This window comes from Etheostoma spectabile, unplaced genomic scaffold (genome assembly GCF_008692095.1).
Source record: "Etheostoma spectabile isolate EspeVRDwgs_2016 unplaced genomic scaffold, UIUC_Espe_1.0 scaffold00002488, whole genome shotgun sequence".
Taxonomy (NCBI): Eukaryota; Metazoa; Chordata; class Actinopteri; order Perciformes; family Percidae; genus Etheostoma; species Etheostoma spectabile.
The window spans coordinates 7,254-21,528 of record NW_022602902.1 but is presented as its reverse complement, the minus strand read 5'-3'; the positions used below and the strand labels follow the sequence as shown (position 1 = coordinate 21,528).

The following is a 14,275-nucleotide window of genomic DNA, read 5'->3' as shown; positions in this document are numbered from 1 at the left end:
TTGCACATATTACAAGCCAGTGTTATTGCACAAAAACAGATAATATTGTCCAGTTTTTAACCTCTCTAAGTGTCTGTGTGTCAGACACTTAGAGCGAGGAGTTATAAAGTTTGATGGCCACAGGCAGGAATGACTTCCTGTGGCGCTCTGTGGTGCATTTTGGGAGAATGAGTCTATCACTGAAAGTGCTCCTGTGATTGAGCAACAAGCCATGGAGTGGGTGCGAGACATTGTCCAAGATGGCATGTAGTTTGGACAGCATCCTCCTATCTGACACCACCAACAGAGAGTCCAGATCCACCCCCACAACGTCACTGGCCTTGCGGATCAGTTTGTTGAGTCTGTTGGCGTCCGCTAACCTCAGCCTGCTGTCCCAGCATGCAACTGCAAACAGGATAGCACTGGCCACCACAGACTCATAAAACATCCTCAGCATCGTCCTGCAGATGTTGAAGGACCTCAGCCTTCTCAGAAAATAGAGACGGCTTTGGCCCTTCCTGTTGAGGGCTTGAGTGTTCTTGGCCCAGTCCAGTTTATTGTCTAAGTGCACTCCCAGGTATTTGTAGTCCTCCACAATGTCCACACTGACCCCCTGGATGGAAACAGGGCTCACTGCTGCCTTGGCTCTCCTTAGATCCACCACCAGCTCCTTGGTCTTTGCCACGTTGAGCTGTAGATGGTTCTGCTCACTCCATGTGACAAAGTCCCCCACCACAGCGCTGTACTCAGCCTCGTCCCCCTCGCCATCCAACCACAGCAGAGTCATCAGAAAACTTCTGAAGATGGCAGGACTCTGCGTGGTAGTTGAAGTCTGTGGTGTAGATGGTGAAGAGGAATGGCGCCTGGCTAGAGCTTCAGAAGGCAGGACATGACAGATTACACATCTGTCACACAGTCAGTTTGTAGTCTTAAATACCAAGTCTCTTGCTGTTCCTTGACTAGTTGGCCCCCCCTGCTTTGCATCGCTCCAGGTAAGTAGAAAGCAATCTGTTATGCACCTTTGCATTGCACTAAAATGTCAACATTTGGACCTGAATCCAACAATAACTTTACTTGACACTCATATACATTGATTATCAGGCAAAAAATGTTGGTCAGGGGTTTAGTTACTGTTTGAAAAAGGAAAATAATTGTTAGATGAATTATGACATAATTGCAGATGAAGTATTTATGACCCATCAAAGACGACAAAAGGATACATCAGTTGTCGGGGGTCTGATTTAAAGGAAATGATACTCTTTAAAAGTGTTGGGGTTCTAGTGTTAAACTAATGAGGAAGAATTTGACAAATCTAAGTTAACCAAAAGGTTTCTCTTTCAAATGTTACATCTGTATCTGTCAAGTCCAGACCATTCCCTGACCGGGAATTGAACCCGGGCCGCGGCGGTGAGAGCGCCGAATCCTAGCCACTAGACCATCAGGGAGTCACATCTATCAACTTTATCTTTGTAGATGTGAGTTTCCTTTTCACTTACTGGAATGACTCATATTGTTTTAGGCGAGGAATGGCACCGTAGTTTTAGATGTTAAAATGTGCGCACAAGAAAGCTGAGGGATTACTGTGGGGAAGTGGAGAATGACTAGGTTAACTGAAGATTTTAAACATTGTGAAAATTAACAGAACATATGAACACGTTAAACATATACGGGCATATAACATATACCTGCAGTCTCAGTCTTTGGATGGTATAGGTAGCGTATGCGCCCCGTCATAGTTACCGACAATTTTGTTGATGAATGAGTATTTCACATTGAACACTTAAGATTGGGTGTTCATTTAAAAACAGGGAATTGCCAGTAAAGATAAAAACAACAGATTCAGCAAGGAGTCACTAATGACTTTAGTCACTTCACCAAGCTATGTCATAAGAGTATTATGTAACTGATACAAATTCAAGTCAACATATGGTTTGTCTTCCACCTATGTAACATCAGCAAATGGAAGTGGTGGGATTTGAACCCACGCCTCCAGAGAGACTGGAGCCTAAATCCAGCGCCTTAGACCACTCGGCCACACTACCTGCATGTATGAGCTCTCCACATCGTGAGACACACAGGGACCGTAACTAACGGTATATTTGTCAATGTCATTGGAATAAAACTTTCGCAAGGAAAAAGCCAATACTTTATTGGAAAATGTTGTCACTCTTTGTCATTTTTCTCTGGCATTGTTGATTTTAGAATATTGTAACCAGCATTAAGTGAGGTTTGGTTCTGTGTGAATACGGGCTGAGCATTTACCTGGGCTGAATTTATGAACATCTTCTTTTGCATATTCACTGTAAAGAGCCATTACCCCTCCAACTGCCAACTATTGTTCCAGAGACAATAGGATATACAGTTTTAGATTGCAAGGTAACTGTCCAAGACCAAAGACTTCATTGAAATACCTCAAGTGTTCAAAACAGTTTGTCAAAATGGGAAAGGTCATGTTTTTGATTACAAATTCCAGCACAGTGGTTCATTTACCATTCAAAAACAAAAGTACAATCATGAAACACATACTACTTAGACAGAATGAACCTGGTCAGGTAGCAATGAAAGAATTCCAGAGACGTGGACCCTCTGGCACAGCCATACTTGGTCAGGACAACACCCCCCTTCTTGATGTGCTCCATGCGCACCTGGTCCAGCAGTGGCACCACCATGAGGTCCCTTCCGTTTGCCCCTCCCAGTTGCTTGTAACAGAGAGAGGTCTCCTGCATCCCACTCAAATATGCAGGCAGAGAGACGGCTCATGAAGGTGGGACCAGACGTGAGATTTTTTTTGCAGCCCGCGCTCACGTTCAAATTGATAAATGCCGTACTCTGCGTAGGAACCGGCGTACCCCCGTCCTACGCCTGTTTTAGGTCGTATGCACATTTCATAAATAAGGGCCCTTGTGAGCACAATAAAGATTTCTTAAAGAAAGGTTTGTACTTTATAGTTCTAGTTTTTTTCCAGTTCTTCTGGTCACACTTGGCACTATTTCACATGGTTTGTCTGTAGTTCTCTATTCTGTCAGGGCTTAACGCTGTCTTCCACACCTGTTTTTTTTTTGTTTCTTGTTATGTCTCTGGAAGAAGTATTGTGCTTTTAGGTCAACCATCCATCTGTACATCAGAATCAAAAACACTTTATTGATCCTTGAAGGTAGCCTCTGGAAAAAAGGTGCTCCTTCGAGTCGGATTTGAACCAGCGACCTAAGGATTTCAGTTCTACACCTCTACAGTCCTCCGCTCTACCAACTGAGCTATCAAAGGGAGCTGTCACAGCCATGCGCACTTCTCATTCTGTGAATGTGAATGTGATAACACGGGGCCCCCCTGGATCTGACAATCTTTAGGGGATGTAGCTCAGTGGTAGCGTGCATGCTTCACAGGTTTTTATGGTTGATCGTATGAAATTCTTTCATATTGGAACTAGTTTTGCTTGAACACTGTGACAACACATATCCTGTACTGGATATGGAGGCACTGACTATTTTTTGTCTAATCTTCTGGATTTTGTCTATGAAGAAGGAGGCAAAGTCATTGCAGGCCTTGTTAGATAACAGTTCAGATGCTACTGGTACTGGAGGGTTTGTTAACCAATCGACAGTAGCAAACAAAGCACATGAATTATTATTGTTTCCAGAGATAATATCAGAGAAGACCTCCTTGCCTTCGTTAGTTCCAAATTATAAATGCAAAGTCTCTCTTAAGCAGAAAATGCGTTTGGATTGGTAGGAAATGGAGATGGGCGTTGCCAAGAGGAGGCGCCTTTTTGATTGACAAGAAATGGATATGAAGTCTCTCAGGATTGGCAAAAAATGGAAAGGAGCTTTGAGTTTGATTGGTGAGAAAAGAAGATGAGAAAGTGGACAAATGTGTTCTGGGTCATGACAAAGCATCTAGGGTCAGTCTTAGCCTTTGTGTGAATACATAGGTCTCCACATACATTGTTTTTATTAAGATTGATGACCAAATTGTTAGTATTTCCAAAACTTTCCCAACCATTTCAATTGCTGTCATAGCCTCGTTGGCGCAGTAGGCAGCGCGTCAGTCTCACAATCTGAAGGTCGTGAGTTCAACCCTCACACGGGGCAGGTGTTTTAAAAAAAACAAAAACACAACTGATGCTGAAAATACATTGAGAGTGATTGAAAACTGGCACATAACACATACATGGAAGTTGTGATTCTACTGTTATTTCTGAGATCAACAATCTCAGGAAGGCTTTTACAATCAATTGGGAAAAATGGGATGCATACTCTTAATAAGTAGACTTCCAGAGTATTTGCATAACAAGGCACAAACATGGGCGTTGTGATAGGATGGTGTCGTTCATCATTGTTTCTGAGATCAACAATAACTTCAGAAGTTTCAAATTCAACGGCTACCTATGGTTTCTTTCTAGGAGCGGGTCAAAATTACGTTGCACTATTTTGTCTAATTGCTTAGGTCATAATATTTCCAGAGACTTAATTTCTTTCAGGTAGTTAATAGTTATGGTCAAATGAAGCTTCATTAAGCTTTCTGAACAATGTTCTTCATTTTCTGAACGCATTCACCCAGTAGTGTTTTATTATTGGTTGTACATCTGTGATTGCCCTAGAGGTCTCTCAGTCCAGCACCTCTCCCGCTCATCTTTGTTAGTTTTACACTGTCCACCATAAATCACTGACACCATACCTCACACTCATCCATGCATACACATTCACCACTGACTAAACTGACTACCACCATCATTGAATTGTCATTTCTTTTGTTGTAGTAATATAATCGCATTTCCTTCAACCTTTGCACACGGTCTTTTGTCCTGATCTTTTCATGAGGTCATGACAAAGCATCTAGGGTCAGCCTTTGTGTGAGTACATAAGTTTCCAGAAACATTGTTTTTATTGAGATTAAAGACCAAATTGTTAGTATTTCTGAAACTTTCCCGACCATTGCAACTGCTTTCATAGCCTCGTTGGCGCAGTAGGCAGCGCGTCAGTCTCCTAATCTGAAGTTCGTGAGCTCAACCCTCACACGGGGCAGGTGTTTTAAAGACAAAAAAACACAACTGATGCTGAAAATACAGTGACAGTTGGTTGAGAACAATAGCACAAGCATGTGAATGGAAATTGTGGGTCTATGGTTATTTCAGAGATTTGCAGTGAGCGTTGTATTGTCCAGCAGAAAGACAACAGGTGTGTTTCTTTTCGTCTATGATTTATATCGTAGCAGTGCAAGCATTTATCCCAGGTTTGAGTTCCAGCCACAGCAGTTGCATTTAAAGGTTTTGAAGCCGTATACAACATTACCATTACAAGTTTTACCCAGGTTTCTTCTTTTATTCAGTGATAATTCAATTTTCAGACAGCACAACAAGCACTTTAAATGTACATGTTTTACACTTTCTATTTTACTGTATTTATGTACTTGTACTGTAGTGTAGTATATTTATTGTATTATGCTCCAGTGTTTATGGGTGTTACGGCAGGTATGAGCACAGTTTCTATTTTTATGGATGAAGTAAATTTGAGATGCTGTTAAGTTTACTCTTCAGCAGGTGGAGACATTAACTACTGGCCTTTTTCAATAAAGTATTGACTTTTTCCTTGCAAAAGTTTGTTTCCAATGACATTAACAATCATACCATTAGTTACGGTCCGTGTGTGTGTCACGATTTGGTATGATGGTGTGCGCAGGTAGTGTGGCTGAGTGGTCTACGGTGCTGGATTTAGGCTCCAGTCTCTCTGGAGGTGTGGGTTCAAATCCCACCACTACCTTTTGCAAATGTTACTTAGTAGAGAGAGAGAGAGAGAGAGAGAGAGAGAGAGAGAGAGAGAGAGAAAATGGAACGAAAAGATGACCAGTGGTAATTATGGCAGCAGTAAAGGTGATAGAACTATTACTAATAATAGTAGCAGTAATAGGGTAGGGCGTCCAGCAGGACCACGGCAGCAGCTGCATCCACTACTCAGGTGCCACCACAATCCAAGGAAGTCTGAGAGGGGAGAAAGAACAAGGGCTTCTGGAAAGAAGCAACATTAGTTACATGCATGCTTTTTTCAAGTATCAACAACAATAATCATAAAAATGATAGCCTGCACACATGACAGATTTTTCAATACTTTTAACAAATTTCCTAAACTCTTAACACACCAACACACCCAAAACACACAACTGGCAAAACAGTTAATTTCATGCTCAAAATCACACATTGTAAACTAAACTCTAAAACTAATTTTCAAAATACAATAATACACTAACACTACACACTATGTCTACCAAAACACTGTAAACATGTTTCAAAATCAAATAATTATTCCAAACAGTCAATCATAACACAATGACAAAAAAAAAACTCTATCATCAGCTGACATTACAAAAACGTCATTATTTTAGATGTGTCAGGTATGCCCTTATACAATAGAGAGTATATTGTATTGATCATAGATTGTGTTTTGCACATGCATTTTCAATTCAATTTTATTTATAGTATCAATTCATAACAAGAGTTATCTCGAGACACTTTACAGATAGAGCAGGTCTAGAACACACTCCAGAATTTACAAGGACCCAACAGTTCTAGTAGTTTCCTCCAGAGCAAGCAACAGTGCGACAGTGGCGAGGAAAAACTTCCTTTTAGGCAGAAACCTCGGTCAGACCCAGGCTCTTGGTAGACGGTGTCTGATGGGCCGGTTGGGGTTAGAATGAAGAGTGGAAATAACAAAAAGTAGAAAAAATAGTAGTTTGTAGCAGTTCTTTGTAGTAGTTCATGGCATAGCAGGGCACTGTGGGCATTACAAGGCACAGCAAGAGAATTTTTTGAAAAATCTCATAAAGTCGTTTCTACTAAGAGCTCTGGGAATACTTGGCTCAGTAGAGCTGTGACCATCCGTCAGCCAGGCTACAGTGCTGAAAAGAAACCTCACTTCACTTTGTTCACCTTTGCATTGTTTTCTGAACCGGAGCTACAATACAGCTAATTCTACAGTCTATGGTTAAGGTCACATTTATATTCAGGTTATGTAAAGATATATATCACAAAGGTTCCGTAGTGTAGTAGTTATCACGTCTACTTTACACGCAGCAGGTCCTGGGTTCAATCCCCAGTGGAACCAAGGTTTAAGGTTTAAAATAAGAACTATGTCCTTTTACCGTCTTGCAGGCGTCCCTTGAAAAGTCTTAAAAAGGGAGTGAACGACACTTGACAATCAAAAAAAACCTGCTCCAAAGACATATCGTCTATCTGAAAGACTTCTTCAGTGCTTTTGCATTGGTTTCACTTCTTAGAACCTGACTTCCATCCATTTTATTTACAGTATGGTTCTGATTATGTTAAAGATAACAGCATTATAGAGTTTCCATAGTGTAGTAGTTATCATGTCTGCTTTACACGCAGAAGGTCTTGGGTTCAATCCCCAGTGGAACCAGACTTATGCTTTAAAGTAAGAACTATGTATTTGGTACCACCTGGCAATTGTCATTTAAAAAGTCTTTAGAAAGAATTGAATGCAAATAATGAAATATAAGCCCATGTCTTTTCAGAACCTATCTCCAGCCATTATTTTTAATGTATTGTTACCATTATGTTAAAGATGACAGTACATCAGAGGTTCCATAGTGTAGTAGCTATCACATCTGCTTTACATGAAGAAGGTCCTGGGTTCAAACCCCAGTGGAATCAGACTTATGGTTTGAAGTGAGAACTATGTCCTTTTACCACCTGACCTGCTTTAAAGGTGCTCTAAAGCCACAGGATCCCAAACATTCCCTCAAAATGTGAATAACAAATTTTCCAGTGTGCTGGGCCCATAACCCAGAAGTCGATGGATCGAAACCATCCTCTGCTAATTCCTATGCTTTGTATCAGCAGTAAGGCCATTTCCAGTCTGTTGATGCAAGTGTCTGAAGTGAAATGTCTCCAGCTGCTGAAAAGTAAACTTAACGGTGTGTCAAGTTCATTTCATCCATAAAAATGGAAACTACAGAGCTCATACCCGCTGTAACAACCAAAAAAGTGTGTTATACAATATATATACTACAGTACAAGTACATAAATACAGTAAAAAAGAAACTGTAAAACATGTACATCTAAAATGCTTGTTGTGCTGTCTGATAGTCTGAGGTATAAAAGAGAGAGCATACTGCTTAATTTGTGTCACAGGAGGTCTTAGTCTACCACTACGTTCTATAACCCTACCAGTCAGATTACCACAGGAGGTAATATCTTCTGCAGCTCTTTTAAACTTCCCTGAATAAGTAGAAGTTACAATAGTGCTATCGCCCTACACAATCAGACCTGACATTTTACAAAAGTCACAATTCATTAACATTCATTAGCAAAATGGGGCAGTCTATTTATATTTTGTATAATAAAGTCATTGTGAATATATTTTTGAGGTTACCACATGTTGGATTTATTCTACAATTTCATGAATTAAAAAAATTAGAATTAAAAAAATGTATTTATTAATATTCTAATAATTGTTATCCTTTTAAACAGGCACAGAGTGATGTCAATCTTAAAAGGGCAGCAGTCCTAAAGGCACTTTGCAGCTACCTTGGCGAGGATTTTGGACATCTCATTTGGGAGTACAAGGCAAGTTATTGTAAACAGATTTGTTAGTCACATGTACTGTCTTGTATTATAGATAATGTTTTAAGTATTTTTAAATATAAAGAGTTTTTGTATTTATGTCATTAAAATCTATTACATAAACATGTTTTCTTTTTTTCCCCTATTTTCTTCAAATATACAGGACATTGAAGGAGATGACATCCAGACAGACCTTCAGAAATCCACCATGGGCATATATGTCATCAACAAGGAGGGTGGAGAAATTGGACCTCATGATGACATTGGCATTTACGTGAAGGAGTAATCATTCTAGACAACTTGGATCTGTAGCCCAAGCATGTGCAATGATGCTGGGAATCATCTATGTACTGAACATGGTGTACCCCAAAGAGCTGAAATACACCTTGAATTATTCAGAAAGTGCTCTTGCAGATGGATGGTGAAAGGCTTTTCCCCCAAAGTCCTTGGACTAAAAAACAAAATTATTTCTGGACTGTAGGATTTTTTTCAGCAACTCTTGTGAACCCTCCCAAGCTGCATTGTTTTTTTTTCTGATTTGGGAGCTGATAGAAAACATTAAGCATGATGTGAAATGAAGCCCAGAAGGTACAAGCAGGATGGAATTGGGACATTTATTTTAGTTTCATGTAGTAATGTGAGGTTACAGCCTCCTTTGTTTTCATTTGTCAGTATTTTCCACCTCAGCTAAGCTTAAAATCTATTTTGCAATATTACGGTCTTTTCTTCTATTAAGGTATTCTTTGAATCTAAGTGTTTGCAGTTTTTTTGTAACCTCAGCATCAGTTTCTCAATGTGTGATGTGTTCCATCTGTGGATGGTTCTGGAGCTAGAACAGTGACAGTAACCTGTGGTATTGAAAATAAAATTTGGCCTTGAAACAACAAATATCGGCATTGAAAACTGTTGAACTGAAGTATAAAACACAAACATCAAAAAGTAATAATCTCATAATCCTATGATATTATTTCACTTTGACATTTATTTGCATCATGATAGGTTTTTCAATGTCAATGTAAATTTTTTCTTGATATCCGTGTCTTTTCAATGACAGTTTTTTTTTTACGCTGTTTTCAGTTTCAACTTTCTGTCACTGTTTTGGCATAGGGAGGAGGGGCCTGAGGGGAGGGATAAAGGGGGCGTGGTTTGTGGGAATTTACAGAGGCTACTGGCGAGAGACCGCACCTCCATAGGAATCCTGCCATTTTTTCACACAGAAGCAGGCTGGTTTAGTGTTAACTTTTAATGTAGTTTGTCAGTGAATGCGTCCAGCCTTTTAGTGAGTGTGTGATTTGTCTAGAAACCTATTATGTGAAAAAATGGCCGAAATGAACAGACTTACTTGAGATTTGGAGGTTCTAGGTGAACGTGTGGAAGACATTGCAGATATGCGGTTTTAACAACTCTGGGAGGATTCGTCTGGAGGTGTGGTCTCTCGCCAGTAGTCTCTGTAAATTACCTGTAAGCCACGCCCCCTTTATCCATCCCCTCAGGCCCCTCCTCCCTATGCCAAAACAGTGACAGAAAGTTGAAACTGAAAACAGTGACATTGTAAAAATCTTGACAGCGTAAAAAAAAAAACTGTCACTGAAAAGACACGGACATCAAGAAAATATTTACATTGACATTGAAAAACCCATCATGATGCAAACAAATGTCAAAATGAAATAATATCATAGGATTATGAGATTATTACTTTTTGATGTTTGTGTTTTATACTTCAGTTCAACAGTTTTCAATGCCGATATTTGTTGTTTCAATGCCAAATTTTATTTTCAATACCACAGGTTACTGTCACTGTTCTAGCTCCATACTGGTACTGTAGTATTTTTTGTTAAGTATAGTACTGGTGTATTTTGTTATTTGTGTTTCTGGAATAGAGGGAATAATATTGACCCAATGTAAATGTTGGCGGTTTATTGTAATCTCACATTGGGTCCTCAGTGTTTGCGGTCTTCTAGCTATTGTGGTACATTCGTTGTTGTATTTCTTTTGTTATGAATGGTACATTGTTTTTTATTATAATTGTTGTTGTATATTTTGTCATAAGACAAACATTTTTTATCATTGAGTTACATTGCTGGCACTCTTGTTTGGGAGAGAAAAAAATTGAATAAAGTAAGAGTGCGCAATATTTGGTTTGCTTTATTTGTCTGAATATTAATGAAAGTTAAGATACTATAATAGATAAAATAAATTGATTTAACCTAATTTAGTATGTAGAAGTTAAACAATTTAATTGATCTGAATTCACATAATTAATTTTAGCATACTGAACCTAAAAAGAATTTGTAATTTGTACTCAAATAGTTAAACTAAATACACATAATTAATTAATTAAAATGACTAAAAACAATTTAGTAAAAACAACATACAAAATATAAATACAGTCAACTTATAAAATATATCTGGATTTAGATGAATTTATTTCGTGCAACCACTTACCATAATAAAATTGGGTAAATTCAACATAACATTTTTTTCAGTGTGGGGACAGATCAGAGGGAGAAGACAGGGACAGATCTGTAGGAGAAGATGGGGACAGATCAGAGGGAGAAAACGGGGACAGATGCATGGGAGAAGACAGGGACATATCAAAGGGAGAAGACGGGGACATATCAGAGGGAGAAGACAGGGACACATCAGAGGGAAAAGACGGGGACAGATCCGTGGAAGAAGAAGGGACATATCAGAGGGAGAAGATGGGGACATATCAGAGGGAAAAGACAGGGACATATCAGAGGGAGAAGATGGGGACATATCAGAGGGAAAAGACAGGGACATATCAGAGGGAGAAGACGGGGACATATCAGAGGGAAAAGACAGGGACATATCAGAGGGAAAAGACAGGGACAGATCAAAGGGAGAAGACGGGGACAGATCAAAGGGAGAAGACGGGGACTAATCACAGGGAAAAGACGGGGACAGATCAGAGGGAAAAGACAGGGACAGATCAGAGGGAAAAGATGGGGACAGATCCGTGGGAGAAGACAAGGACAGATCCGTGGGAGAAGACAAGGACAGATCAGAGGGAGAAGACCGGGACAGATCAAAGGACCAACACACAGACACTTTGATTCCTAGTAATTAAACTGAAATAATAAATCTGTCTTCCAGGAGATGACGGGGACCGATTCGTCTGGAGAAGACGGGGACAGATCAGAGGACCAACCCGATATCATAAAGACAGACACAGATCCTTTTATTCGTCCTTATTTCTTGTTGGAGAACAGAATAACTCAGTTTGTTTTTATTTTTCTGTTTGCATCTGTTTTCAAACCCGAGCACCTTATTTAAGTTTTGTTGCATGAATGTTTTATTTTGAAAGAGTATAAAACAACTTCCTAATAAAACAGGTTGTACTATCTGAGGTTTATTCATAAAGTGTGTGTGCATGTGCTTGTGTGTGTGTGTGTGTGTGTCAAAAAAAACAATGATTCAGTTTGAAATATATTTTCATCCACAAATTAATTTTAGTCTTCAAAGCCTCGTAGTAACTCATAGTATAGTACGTCAAAATATTCATAAAAAGTCATAGTATAGTATGTCGAAATATTCTTAAAAAGACATAGTATAACGTGTCGAAAATTCATAAAAGTCATAGTATAGTATGACAAAATATTCATAAAATGTAATAAAAAGTCAGAGTATAGTATGTAAAAAAATCATAAAAAGTCATAGTTTAGTATGACAAAAAAATCATGAAAGTCATGGGATAGTATGTCAACAAAAACATAAAAAGTCATAGTATAATATGTCGAATTATTCCTAAAAAGTCGTAGTGTAGTATGTTGTGACAAGTCCAGATATATAGTTCTTGTTGTAAAACAAGAAGAATCTAAAGTCCTCTGGAGAATGCGGGCATTGATCCCGCTACCTCTCGCATGCTAAACAAGCGCTCTACTATTTGAGCTAAATCCCCTTTTCAAAAAGAGTCATAGTATGTTGAAGAAATTCATAGTAGAGTATGTCAAAAATTCATAAAAAGTCATGAAAAGTCATAGTATAGTATGTTGAAAAATTTCATAAAAAGTCATAGGATAGTATGTCAACAAAAACATAAAAAGTCATAGTCACTTCCTTAAAAGTATTTCAAAATATTCCTAAAAAGTCGTAGTGTAGTATGTCGTAACAAGTCCAAATTTATAGTTCTTGTTGTAAAACAAGAAGAATATAAAGACCTCTGGAGAATGCGGGCATTGATCCCGCTACCTCTCGCATGCAAAGCAAGCGCTCTACCATTTGAGCTAATTCCCCCAGGTTCCACCGATACTTGAACTCAGATCACTGGATTCAAAGTCCAGAGTGCTTACCATTACACCATGGAACCACTGTGGTGAAAGGCAACATTGGTTTGCCAGGCAGCTTCTTTCATATTATTAACACTTATGCTATTGAAGGCACACAACAATTACTGGTTAACTTAAGTCATTTAGTAAACTAAGCATTACGTTTGATGTATCAGTCAGGATGGCCGATCGGTCCAAGGCGCTGTGTTCAGATTGCAGTCTCCACTGGAGGCGTGGGTTCAAATCCCACTTCCGACAACTAGCGTTTTCATCTGGAACTATTGTCTGAGACATGAAATTGTTAATAAAGAACTTAGCAGTTATTTGTATTTAAGAGGACATGAAGTTGGGAAGGAAACACAATTGCAAGTTGAGTGTTTCTTGAGCATCTTTATTGTCAACACATGTAAAGTTCCCATGTGTTTGTACACAGTAGACGTATCTACTGCTGCATTCACTGTCTGTGGCAAGTCCCACATCCTTTGAACGCTTAGCTAACTAAATGACTTAAGTTGGCCTGTAAGTTTTGCTTTTTAATCTGCGTTGTGATTGTTGTTTGCCTTTAATATCACACATGTGGATATTATTAAAGAAACTGCCTAGCAAATCGTTGCAACACTTTTAAAGGTTCCATGGTGTAATGGTTAGCAGTCTGGACTCTGAATCCAGTTCAAATCTCAGTGGAACCGGTTTTAAGTTGCATGTATGCATTGTCTTAAGGTAAGTGTAATGTGTTGTAGTATCTCTAGAGATTTGTGGTGTAGTATGGAACCATTGTCCTGTCTTTTATGTATTATGAAACTTATTGCCGCCTGTCTTGGCCTGACTCCCTGGAAGAAGAGTTACTGTAGCTCAATGGGATTGTTCCTGGTTAAATAAAGGTTAAATAAAAATAAAATGAATCTGTAATCTGTCCAAACATTCCTCTCTTCATTACCGACATACTGGAAGTCGGCCATGTTTAATTGGATGCTCTCCAGTTATTGTTGTTTGGTAGATTAACATTATATTTTCCTACTTGGGGACTTTCATTTCATATTCTTTGTCTGATATTTTCTATTCCCTGTTTGTATTTTTCTGTGACTGCATGTGGTTTTAAATCTGTTGGAGTTTCTTCAGACTAAAGTAAAGACAATGATGATGTCATCCAAAAGAGACATAAAGGACAGCAACCTGTTTCCAGAGGACACTAAAGAATGACGGAGCAGCAGGAAACAGAGCAGCTCAAATAGCAAACAGCTGATTTATTCATCTGACCTCTAGAATAACGCCAATGATTGACTGTTTTAAAATGTCTGGGAATGTGGAACAGCTCCATGCTGACTACCTGAAATAAACAAGGCCACATGCTGATTATTGGGGACTTTATTTGATGGATTTATTCTTCCTGTTGTGTCTCTGTTTAAACTCCTAACTAACCTAAAGAACACTCAAA

The 14,275-nt window shown here is 38.9% G+C and overlaps 10 non-coding genes across 10 annotated transcripts; 6 read left to right on the top strand and 4 right to left on the bottom strand.

The window, feature by feature from the left end:
- Positions 1-1,352: 1,352 nt before the first annotated feature.
- On the bottom strand, positions 1,353-1,424 carry trnae-cuc (transfer RNA glutamic acid (anticodon CUC)). Its single transcript has one exon. It is a non-coding gene; the product is annotated as a tRNA-Glu (tRNA).
- Positions 1,425-1,939: 515 nt separating this feature from the next.
- Positions 1,940-2,021, bottom strand: trnal-uag (transfer RNA leucine (anticodon UAG)). The gene has a single exon. It is a non-coding gene; the product is annotated as a tRNA-Leu (tRNA).
- Positions 2,022-3,994: 1,973 nt separating this feature from the next.
- Positions 3,995-4,067, top strand: trnav-cac (transfer RNA valine (anticodon CAC)). The gene has a single exon. It is a non-coding gene; the product is annotated as a tRNA-Val (tRNA).
- Positions 4,068-4,927: 860 nt separating this feature from the next.
- Positions 4,928-5,000, top strand: trnar-ccu (transfer RNA arginine (anticodon CCU)). Its single transcript has one exon. It is a non-coding gene; the product is annotated as a tRNA-Arg (tRNA).
- A 653-nt stretch (positions 5,001-5,653) lies between these two features.
- On the top strand, positions 5,654-5,735 carry trnal-uag (transfer RNA leucine (anticodon UAG)). The gene has a single exon. It is a non-coding gene; the product is annotated as a tRNA-Leu (tRNA).
- Positions 5,736-7,000: 1,265 nt separating this feature from the next.
- trnav-uac (transfer RNA valine (anticodon UAC)) lies at positions 7,001-7,073 on the top strand. Its single transcript has one exon. It is a non-coding gene; the product is annotated as a tRNA-Val (tRNA).
- Positions 7,074-7,312: 239 nt separating this feature from the next.
- On the top strand, positions 7,313-7,385 carry trnav-uac (transfer RNA valine (anticodon UAC)). Its single transcript has one exon. It is a non-coding gene; the product is annotated as a tRNA-Val (tRNA).
- A 181-nt stretch (positions 7,386-7,566) lies between these two features.
- Positions 7,567-7,639, top strand: trnav-uac (transfer RNA valine (anticodon UAC)). The gene has a single exon. It is a non-coding gene; the product is annotated as a tRNA-Val (tRNA).
- Positions 7,640-12,735: 5,096 nt separating this feature from the next.
- trnaa-ugc (transfer RNA alanine (anticodon UGC)) lies at positions 12,736-12,808 on the bottom strand. The gene has a single exon. It is a non-coding gene; the product is annotated as a tRNA-Ala (tRNA).
- A 1-nt stretch (position 12,809) lies between these two features.
- On the bottom strand, positions 12,810-12,881 carry trnaq-uug (transfer RNA glutamine (anticodon UUG)). Its single transcript has one exon. It is a non-coding gene; the product is annotated as a tRNA-Gln (tRNA).
- Between the last annotated feature and the right edge of the window lie 1,394 nt (positions 12,882-14,275).